We start from the raw sequence: 10,000 nt of genomic DNA, 5'->3' as shown, positions 1-10,000 counted from the left end.
AGTCAGAGATGAATAATACAAGAGAGAGGAAAGAAAGAGAAAGAGAAAGAGAAAGAGAAAGAGAAAGAGACAGAGAGAAAGAAAGAAATTAAAAGGAAAAGAAGATAGATGATAAAGAGAGAGAGAGAGAGAGAGAGGAGGAAGAGTAGAAGAAAGCCAGCAAATTTATTCGAACGACATACTTCGTTCTACGGACTTAGCACATAGCTCTCGCCTAGCACATAGCTCTCGCCTAGCACATAGCTCTCGCCTAGCACATAGCTCTCGCCTAGCACATAGCTCTCGCCTAGCACATAGCTCTCGCCTAGCACATAGCTCTCGCCTAGCACATAGCGCTCGCCTTGCACCATTCACTGCTTAATAACTACTGCATATAATAAAGTCACGATTGCTCATGTGGTAAAATAGTAATGACACAATCATTTTGTTTAAAGGTATGCAACCAACATTACACAAAACGCGCGCTAAAGTTGCCTAAAACCACGAAGTACTACGTATACTTTAATTGTAACGCAACTGGTTTCACAGTAAACGTGTATGAAAATTGCCTATATTCAAGAAGTACTACATTTGTTTAAATATTGTATTACTGTTACGAAGTACGACGTTTAAATATTATGAATTATTTTTAGTTGTATATAAAATCATAGCTATTTTTGTAAATTAATAATGCAACCCGCAATACACCAAATGTGTATTAATATTGCCTAACTTGTACGAAGTACAACGTTCATTTAAGTGCATTAAATATGGTGCTCTGTGTGATGAAATACGACGTTCATGTGACCATAAAGTAACAAACGAAGTACGGCGCTCACAAATGCAGCACTCAAAATTATTGTTTCATTGCACGACGTTTGCTTTGTTTACAAATGCAGCACTCAAAATTATTGTTTCATTGCACGACGTTTGCTTTGTTTCTGACTGCGACGAAATGCAGCGTTCATTTGACTTTGTACATAGTACAGACGAAGTACGACGTTTGCGAAGTACGGCACTCAAAATCGTGATTTTCATGTACGACGTTTATTTGCACGTCCTGCCGACTGCGACGGAGTACAGCGTTCAATTGACTTTGTACATAGTACAGACGAAGTACGACGTTTGCGAAGTACGGCACTCAAAATCGTGATTTTCTTGTACGACGTTTATTTGCACGTGCTGTCGACTGCGACGAAGTTAAGCGTTCATTTGACTTTGTACATAGTACAGACGAAGTACGACGTTTTCGAAGTACGGCACTCAAAATCGTGATTTTCTTGTACGACGTTTATTTGCACGTGCTGCCGACTGCGACGGAGTACAGCGTTCAATTGACTTTGTGCATAGTACAGACGAAGTACGACGTTTGCGAAGTACGGCACTCAAAATCATGATTTTCTTGTAAGACGTTTATTTGCAGTTGCTTCCGACTGCGACGAAGTACAGCGTTCAATTGACTTTGTACATAGTACAGACGAAGTACGACGTTTGCGAAGTACGGCACTCAAAATCATGATTTTCTTGTAAGACGTTTATTTGCAGTTGCTTTCGACTGCGACGAAGTACAGCGTTCAATTGACTTTGTACATAGTACAGACGAAGTACGACGTTTGCGAAGTACGGCACTCAAAATCATGATTTTCTTGTAAGACGTTTATTTGCAGTTGCTTCCGACTGCGACGAAGTACAGCGTTCAATTGACTTTGTACATAGTACAGACGAAGTACGACGTTTGCGAAGTACGGCACTCAAAATCATGATTTTCTTGTACGACGTTTATTTGCACTTGCTGTCGACTGCGACGAAGTTTAGCGTTCATTTGACTTTGTACATAGTACAAACGAAGTACGACGTTTGCGAAGTACGACACTCAAAATCATGATTTTCTTGTACGACGTTTATTTGCACTTGCTGTCGACTGCGACGAAGTTTAGCGTTCATTTGACTTTGTACATAGTACAGACGAAGTACGACGTTAGCGAAGTACGGCACTCAAAATCGTGATTTTCTTGTACGACGTTTATTTGCACGCGCTGTCGACTGCGACGAGGTTTAGCGTTCACTTGACTTTGTACATAGTATAGACGAAGTACGACGTTTGCGAAGTACGGCACTCAAAATCGTGATTTTCTTGTACGACGTTTATTCGCACGTGCTGCCGACTGCGACGAAATGCAGCGTTCATAGTACAAACGAAGTACGACGTTCACAAAGTGATGAAGTAAAACGTAAACAATAAATAATAATAATGCAACCCACAATACACTAATTGTGTATTAAAATTGCATAACCTACACGAAGTACGACGTTCAAGAATACTAAAGAATTTTATTTGTGTTGTATATAATGAAAAAACAGCAAATTTTTTTGCAAATTACGTATCTGTAAATAAATGTAAACATTTAGCAACTAATCAAAATTGTTTTTTTTGCCTAGATATTAAAGTAAAACATAAAAATACATTAAATTTATAAAATGCAACCCGCAGCACACTAGATGTGCATTAATATTGCATAACCTTCACGAAGTACGACGTCCAAAAATATTAATTTTTTTTTATATTGAGGTTAAAAGTGAGAAAACATAAATTAATAATAATGCAACCTGCAATACACTTAATATGTACTGATCTTGCATAACCTTTACGAAGTACTACGTTCAAGTATAAATTAATATTATTGTGACTCGCAATACACTAAATTTGTATCAATATTGCATAACCTACACGAAGTACGACGTTCAAGAATATTAAAGAATTTTATTTGTGTTGTATATAATAAAAAAACAGCAAATTTTTTTGCAAGTTACGTATCTGTAAATAAATGTAAACATTCAGCAACTAATCAAAAATGTTTTTTTGCCTAGACATTAAAGTAAATCATAAGAATACATTAAATTTATAAAATGCAACCCGCAGCACAACAGATGTGCATCAATATTGCATAACTGTTACGAAGTACGACGTCCAAAAATATTAAATTTTTTTTTATATGAAGGTAAAAAGTGAGAAAACATAAATTAATAATAATGCAACCTGCAATACACTTAATGTGTACTGATGTTGCATAACCTTCACGAAGTACTACGTTCAAATATAAATTAATATTATTGCGACCCGCAATACACTAAATTTGTATCAATATTGCATAACTTACACGAAGTACGACGTTTAAAAATATTAAATGTTTTATTTGTAGTTTGCATATAATAAAAAAAAAACAAATTTTGATGTAAATTACGTATCTATAAATAAACGTACACATTTAACAATTAAATAAACATAGTATTTTGGCCTAGATATTAAATTAAAACATAAAAATGCATAATATTTATTAAAATGCAACTTGCAATACACCAAATGTGTATTAATATTGCATAACCTTTACGAAGTACGACGTTCACGAAGTACGTCGTTTACGAAGTGCGACGTTTACGAAGTACGTCGTTTACGAAGTGCGACGTTCACGAGGTACGTCGTTTACGAAGTGCGACGTTCACGAAGTACGTCGTTTACGAAGTGCGACGTTCGCGAAGTACGACGTCTACACATTAGGGCACTCAAAATTATTGTTACGTTGTACGACATTCAGACGTTCCAACTGCGACTAACTACAGCATTCATTTGACTTTGCACATACGACGAACGAAGTACGACGTTTACGAAGTACGGCGCTTAAAATAATTTTGTTTTTATTAATTAATTATTTTTTTTAAAACAAACGTTTTTATAATTAAATTTTATAATGGTTTAAATATAAAATATGACTTTTTAATATTATCAATATTTAAAATATTTTCTCCCTTTTGTGTGTATGCCTTATAGTTATAGAGCTGTGCGCTTCGGTAGACGTCGCCTGTGGAGCTATGTCAGTGGAGCGGTGCGCACATCCAATACCGAGCGGCTGCCTCGATCGGTGTCGCGCTGGTATACATATGGTAGTGGTGTGTGTCGATGCGTTGAGTGAGGCGATATGAACGGTGTAACGGTTTAGTCGAAGTTTATCATAAATGACGACGACAAAACGACCGATTATGTATACGTTCTGCATTTGCTTCCAATTTATCGACGTTTATTGCACATTTCCGCTATCGAATTCGAATAGGGCTTTGCTTGCGAGATTGCTTTATTTTGTGATTTTGTGGCTCGCCCAGTTCCCCACAGCGAGATTGCGGATGCGGCAAAACGTATTCTCTTACGTTGGCGGTCCTTATGCAATCAAACTTTGTTGAACTAACAAATGTTTGTGATTTAAACAAACAAAAATAATAAATGCGTCAACTCTCTAATATCCGAGCGAGAATATTTATATAATATTCGTAACGTTTATGGATTCGAAAGAATTTCATAAATTCACGTCGCATTCAATCTTGCGAAGAGTGAAGAGAATGTTTGAACTTTTAAATCGGCAAAGGTAAAAAATAATATTATAAATATTATTATTATGCCTTTATTGACCGATATATGTGTTGTGGTGTTTAACGACTACGACGACGATGATGACGATACATTTATCTCTATATCGTACGAAGAAAAGAAGAAACAGCGTGGCGTTACTTTCTTATATGTTAGATTGTTTCGCACAAACGCGCATATTCTTCATCTTTATAAACGATGATGATGAGTATTTTATTCTCTCGTCTGTCTCAAAAAACACAAAAACACAGTTCCCTGGTTGATCCTGCCAGTAGTCATATGCTTGTCTCAAAGATTAAGCCATGCATGTCTCAGTACAAGCCAAATTAAGGTGAAACCGCGAAAGGCTCATTAAATCAGTTATGGTTCCTTAGATCGTACCCACATTTACTTGGATAACTGTGGTAATTCTAGAGCTAATACATGCAAACAGAGCTCCGACCGGAGACGGAAGGAGCGCTTTTATTAGATCAAAACCAATCGGTGGCGGTTTCGCCGTCATCGTACAACTTGGTGAATCTGAATAACTTTACGCTGATCGCACGGTCTCGCACCGGCGACGCATCTTTCAAATGTCTGCCTTATCAACTGTCGATGGTAGGTTCTGCGCCTACCATGGTTGTAACGGGTAACGGGGAATCAGGGTTCGATTCCGGAGAGGGAGCCTGAGAAACGGCTACCACATCCAAGGAAGGCAGCAGGCGCGCAAATTACCCACTCCCGGCACGGGGAGGTAGTGACGAAAAATAACGATACGGGACTCATCCGAGGCCCCGTAATCGGAATGAGTACACTCTAAACCCTTTAACGAGGATCAATTGGAGGGCAAGTCTGGTGCCAGCAGCCGCGGTAATTCCAGCTCCAATAGCGTATATTAAAGTTGTTGCGGTTAAAAAGCTCGTAGTCGAATTTGTGTCCCGCGCCGCCGGTTCATCGTTCGCGGTGTTAACTGGCGTTTCGCGGGACGTCCTGCCGGTGGGCTTAGCTCGAGAGGGCGGCCCAACTCAATCCCGCCGCGGTGCTCTTCATTGAGTGTCGAGGTGGGCCGGCACGTTTACTTTGAACAAATTAGAGTGCTTAAAGCAGGCTAAAACTTCGCCTGAATACTGTGTGCATGGAATAATGGAATAGGACCTCGGTTCTATTTTGTTGGTTTTCGGAACCCCGAGGTAATGATTAATAGGAACGGATGGGGGCATTCGTATTGCGACGTTAGAGGTGAAATTCTTGGATCGTCGCAAGACGGACAGAAGCGAAAGCATTTGCCAAAAACGCTTTCATTGATCAAGAACGAAAGTTAGAGGTTCGAAGGCGATCAGATACCGCCCTAGTTCTAACCATAAACGATGCCAGCTAGCGATCCGCCGACGTTCCTCCGATGACTCGGCGGGCAGCTTCCGGGAAACCAAAGCTTTTGGGTTCCGGGGGAAGTATGGTTGCAAAGCTGAAACTTAAAGGAATTGACGGAAGGGCACCACCAGGAGTGGAGCCTGCGGCTTAATTTGACTCAACACGGGAAACCTCACCAGGCCCGGACACCGGAAGGATTGACAGATTGAGAGCTCTTTCTTGATTCGGTGGGTGGTGGTGCATGGCCGTTCTTAGTTGGTGGAGCGATTTGTCTGGTTAATTCCGATAACGAACGAGACTCTAGCCTGCTAAATAGGCGTATTTCGACATCCCAAATGCCGGCTGGAGCCGGGTTCGCCCGGTCTCTATGTGCGGTTTTTACTGTCGGCGTACAAACAATTCTTCTTAGAGGGACAGGCGGCTTCTAGCCGCACGAGATTGAGCAATAACAGGTCTGTGATGCCCTTAGATGTTCTGGGCCGCACGCGCGCTACACTGAAGGAATCAGCGTGTCCTCCCTGACCGAGCGGTCCGGGTAACCCGCTGAACCTCCTTCGTGCTAGGGATTGGGGCTTGCAATTGTTCCCCATGAACGAGGAATTCCCAGTAAGCGCGAGTCATAAGCTCGCGTTGATTACGTCCCTGCCCTTTGTACACACCGCCCGTCGCTACTACCGATTGAATGATTTAGTGAGGTCTTCGGACCGGTGCGCGGTGGCGTTTCGACGTTGCCGATGTTGCTGGGAAGATGACCAAACTTGATCATTTAGAGGAAGTAAAAGTCGTAACAAGGTTTCCGTAGGTGAACCTGCGGAAGGATCATTAACGTGTAAATGTTGTTGTTTAGTTGTCACACATACACACACATTTTGTCTGTGCTGATCAACAAAAAACACACATACATACACTATTCGTATGATGATCAATTCTCATACAAAATTCTTTATTATGCGTCGAACGGAAAAGCAACAACGGGTCGTCTTGCATTAAGCGGATCTGTTGTTACGTTTTTCGATTTATTTTATAAGTAAACGACGTTTTCAAAGAATTTTTTCGAACATTAACACGAATCAATATTGTCGAAAGATGGTTATGTGCTAACGTTTTATTATTGCTTTCGCAGTGCCGGTCTTAGCGTATTTCCATCATCGTATTCGCTTCGAAAAAAAGTACTAATACACAGTGGTGGTGTATAATTAATGTGCAAGAGATGTTGTTGTTGTTGTTGTAGTATTTGTATATGGTTGGAGTTATTTATAATAACAAACAAGAATGAATGAATGAATAATAATGGTGTCTGCCAATACGATCGTACTTTATGTACACGACTAAAACTTTATACATACAAACCATAATAATAAATAAACTCGAAACAACCAACAACAAAATTAATACGCTACTGTACATACAAATACACATTTATACATACCATCATTTTACTTAACCGATGGTGAGTGATGTTTGAAAAATAAACGCTTAGGCTTACGGTTTTGTAAGCCAGTCTTTGCGTATTTTCTTCATCGTATTCGCTTCGGAAAAAAGAAAATAAAGATGGTGTATAATTAATGTGTAAAAGAGATGTTGTAGTTGTAATTTAATTTGTAAATGGTTGGAGTTTATTAATAAATAAAAGGGGCTGTCTATTCGTCTGTACTTTATGTACAAGACTAAAACTTTATACATACAAACCATAATAATAAATAAACTCGAAACAACCAACAACAAAATTAATACGCTACTGTACATACAAATACACATTTATACATACCATCATTTTACTTAACCGATGGTGAGTGATGTTTGAAAAATAAACGCTTAGGCTTACGGTTTTGTAAGCCAGTCTTTGCGTATTTTCTTCATCGTATTCGCTTCGGAAAAAAGAAAATAAAGATGGTGTATAATTAATGTGTAAAAGAGATGTTGTAGTTGTAATTTAATTTGTAAATGGTTGGAGTTTATTAATAAATAAAAGGGGCTGTCTATTCGTCTGTACTTTATGTACAAGACTACAAAAACGTTTTATAACAATAAAAAGCTCGAAACAACCAATAACAAAATATACTACTACTATACTACTATACATACAAACGCACATTTATAAATACATAAAATCAATTTACTTTATCGATAGTGAGTGATGTTTGGAAAAAAACGCTTAGGCTTACGGTTTTCGGGTACCTGGGTTCCGCATGCGTCGAAGTAATAATTTACTTTAACGACGCGACGAACCGTAGGAATCTAAATAAAAAAGTTTATTAACTTTTTTAGATTCTGTGGGTTTTAAATGATATACGCCCGACTGACGAAGGAACGTTTTGCACTGCCTGTGCTTTTCTTTTGATTCGTTTTTATGTCGACGGACGTTCTTAGAATGCCCACCAAACGACGTATCACACAAAACACCCTACAATTGTATTGTTTGGTAAATATTGTTGTGATTAAGTTTGTAGCTGTGGCGTTTGTTTGAAGAAAACGTCTGGTTTTTCGACATATTTTCTATTTAATAAATATACATAATGCTTATCGCAAAAGGAGCAGAGTTTTATAGACAAAGTTGATAGAGAAAAAAAACCTAATAGATATATATACGTATTTATAAAACGTTAATATCATCGGGTTATTCTTTATGTAAACTTAAACTATAACTGCATACTCTTTTCGATAAGTAGAAACAAATGCCACTTTAATTAAATAAAATATTATAAAATATAACGCCGAACGTTTCTTTCGATTGGTCCGTTTCTCACATATACATCACAATTGTAATAACCTTAAGTAGTTATTTTTGTTGTTGTGTGATGATGAAACGATTTCGATGTGGAACGGTGCGTTATGTAATAATATTTTAAATTTGTTTGAAAAGATTACCCTGAACGGTGGATCACTTGGCTCGTGGGTCGATGAAGAACGCAGCTAATTGCGCGTCAACTTGTGAACTGCAGGACACATGAACATCGACATTTCGAACGCACATTGCGGTCCTCGGATATACTGTTCCCGGACCACTCCTGGCTGAGGGTCGTGTCAATTTCAAAGACTGCTCGGTTTTTGTCTTAAACACAGCGCACAATGTTGTGTAGACAATTACGTCGGAGCGTGTTGGGTGCAAATATGACGCGTTACTATAATTGTTAATTGATTGTCGGTTGTCATAATAAAATATTATGCAACGTAGACAACAATAAAAACAATATAAATAATAACGCGGCATCCTAAAACGCAATAGCGGCTGACATTCTTATTAGTTTGTTGGTACAAGTTGGTTTAGACGTAGCACGTCCGATATTAAAAAGCAGCCACAACGCTTAAATTTCGAACGAAGCGATCGTCGTGTCCGAGACGTTAAAGTTGTTTATATGCATATTTTATGCACTATAATTAACAACAACAACATTCTCGCAACGACGTCAGATCGATGTTTGAAATTGTTTGGAGGCAGCCATATAAACGGAATACGTGTAATTATCGTCTGACAAAATAAAGGCAAATTTATATTTGCGACCTCAGAGCAGGTGAGACTACCCGCTGAATTTAAGCATATTATTAAGCGGAGGAAAAGAAACTAACTAGGATTTCCTTAGTAGCGGCGAGCGAACAGGAAAAAGCCCAGCACTGAATCCCGCGGCCGAAACCGGACGCCGGGAAATGTGGTGTTAGGGAGGATCCGTCATCCCGAGATTGTGCGACGCGTCCAAGTCCATCTTGAACGGGGCCACAGCCCATAGAGGGTGCCAGGCCCGTAGTGACCGTTGCCGATAACGGGAGGATCTCTCCTCAGAGTCGGGTTGCTTGAGAGTGCAGCCCTAAGTGGGTGGTAAACTCCATCTAAGGCTAAATATGACCACGAGACCGATAGCGAACAAGTACCGTGAGGGAAAGTTGAAAAGAACTTTGAAGAGAGAGTTCAATAGTACGTGAAACCGTTCAGGGGTAAACCTGAGAAACCCGAAAGGTCGAAAGGGGAGATTCAGCGTGACTCGATAGCGGCGCTAAATGATCATGCGACGAACGGCGTACGCGTCGTTCGCGCCTTTTGTTTATGCGAACCGAAGTCGAACGCGTGCACTTCTCCCCCAGTAGGACGTCGCGATCCTTTGGGTGTCGATCTAAGGCCCGCGGTGGAGCCCGTTCGAACGGTTCGCCGTTTCGGACGAACCCGCGGTGTTTCCCGGTCGACTCGCTCGAAGGTATGCATATGGCGCCGGGCCGCTACACAGTTAGCGTCCGACCATTGGCAAGCGCGTTCGTTTATGA

General features: G+C 39.8%; 3 non-coding genes across 3 annotated transcripts in view; all 3 read left to right on the top strand.

The window, feature by feature from the left end:
* Nucleotides 1-4,648: 4,648 nt before the first annotated feature.
* On the top strand, nt 4,649-6,571 carry LOC135267638 (small subunit ribosomal RNA). Its single transcript, XR_010336034.1, has one exon. It is a non-coding gene; the product is annotated as a small subunit ribosomal RNA (ribosomal RNA).
* A 2,040-nt stretch (nt 6,572-8,611) lies between these two features.
* Nucleotides 8,612-8,768, top strand: LOC135267648 (5.8S ribosomal RNA). Its single transcript, XR_010336044.1, has one exon. It is a non-coding gene; the product is annotated as a 5.8S ribosomal RNA (ribosomal RNA).
* A 476-nt stretch (nt 8,769-9,244) lies between these two features.
* LOC135267643 (large subunit ribosomal RNA) overlaps nt 9,245-10,000 on the top strand; it is a 4,037-nt gene continuing 3,281 nt past the window's right edge. Inside the window, exon 1 of the ribosomal RNA XR_010336039.1 lies at nt 9,245-10,000. This exon is cut by the window's right edge and continues 3,281 nt beyond it. This is a non-coding gene — a ribosomal RNA (large subunit ribosomal RNA).

The sequence above is a fragment of the Tribolium castaneum genome, unplaced genomic scaffold (assembly GCF_031307605.1).
Source record: "Tribolium castaneum strain GA2 unplaced genomic scaffold, icTriCast1.1 ptg000066l, whole genome shotgun sequence".
NCBI lineage: Eukaryota > Metazoa > Arthropoda > Insecta > Coleoptera > Tenebrionidae > Tribolium > Tribolium castaneum.
This window is presented reverse-complemented; position numbering and strand designations above follow the sequence as displayed.